The sequence below is a fragment of the Triticum dicoccoides genome, chromosome 1A (genome assembly GCF_002162155.2).
Source record: "Triticum dicoccoides isolate Atlit2015 ecotype Zavitan chromosome 1A, WEW_v2.0, whole genome shotgun sequence".
Taxonomy (NCBI): domain Eukaryota; kingdom Viridiplantae; phylum Streptophyta; class Magnoliopsida; order Poales; family Poaceae; genus Triticum; species Triticum dicoccoides.
Genome location: NC_041380.1, coordinates 476,288,725 through 476,290,266, shown reverse-complemented (window position 1 = coordinate 476,290,266; position 1,542 = coordinate 476,288,725).

Genomic DNA, 1,542 nt, shown 5'->3' with positions numbered 1-1,542 from the left:
GGGTTTTGGATGGGCTGGGTTTGTCAAAGTCTGACGTAGCCATCTCCATCACTGAGTACGCTGCCATCTTGCTTGCTTCTTATTAGAGAAGAAAGTAAAAAAAATCTCAATGGCATTTGGCCAAACACCTGTCGGGCATGGTGTCTTCCACGGACTGCGTCATTTCTGGGCAGACGATACCTGGGCCGCGAAAGGATCCAGGGTGCAACGACGGTGAAGTACAATGCGCCTGGGAGGACGAGCGGCGGTCCATCAAGAATTGGGGGATGACTGGAGTGGTGTAGAGACTGCGGCGGTCTTGGTGGATGCGGATAAAGAGTAAGAGGGAAGGGACAAAGTGAGAGAAAAGGGCTTCGGGTGAAGGGTTTTGGGTGGGCTGGGTTTGTCAAAGTCTGACGTAGCTGAACCCATTCGTGCTTTTACTCTTTCATGTTTTGTTTGGAACCCCATGTAGCCTCAGTCAGCTATAATCGAATGATACGACAAGTGATACTCTTTCTTGTTTCGTTTAGCAGGCCAAATCCACAAAGTAGTCCTTGGCAAATCATGCGCTGTTTTCTTTGTTGGCCTACATCGCCCTACACTCGTCTCCAATGCAGCGCAAAATGAACACCCCAAATGAACGCTCTGCGGACAGTAGTATCCATCGATCCCAAATTCGACCATACTCCTCGAAAGTGGCCTTCGTCTCAAGCTTTCTCTCCCCGAGCTTCAATTTCTTCATTGGCACATGTTCACCCAGATGGGCTCCCCTCGAGCTTCATAAAAAATGCGTCATGAGTCCTTTGGTACATTACAGTAGCGTGTGCGGGCTACACAATGACATCAAGTTGCAACATTAAAGTGAACCAAAGAATTGATCAACACATAGACTAATAAGAAGCAAAACTCATGATCTCCATGATTGATGCACCGGTTGGCCAGATTCTTTCCACTTGTACAATGACAATGCAATAATTCATGACGACATTTAAATTGATGTATGATCGATGGAGCAGCGACTTCGATCATGGATCACATTCAAATTATAGGGCGTGTAGTGCTTGTGCTCATGAAACCAAGAATGCACCTATTTTCAAAAATAGCATGCCCTTTTGCTTTATGCCTACAAATTCCACACTTGTGGCCAACCATGCGTCGCACAACAATGCATTCTTCATCACTGAGTACGCTGCCATCTTGCTTGCTTCATATTAGAGAAGAAAGTAAAAAAAATCTCAGTGGCATTTGGCCAAACACCTGTCGGGCATGGTGTCTTCAATGGACTGCGTCATCTCTGGGAAGACGATACCTGGGCCGCGGAAGGATCCGGGGTGCAACGGCGGTGAAGTACAATGCGCCTGGGAGGACGAGCGGCGGTCCATCAAGAATTGGGGCATGACTGGAGTGGTGTAGAGGCTGCGGCGGTCTTGGTGGATGCGGATAAAGAGTAAGAGGGAAGGGACAAAGTGGGAGAAAAGGGCTTCGGGTGAAGGGTTTTGGATGGGCTGGGTTTGTCAAAGTCTGACGTAGCCATCTCCATCACTGAGTACGCTGCCATCT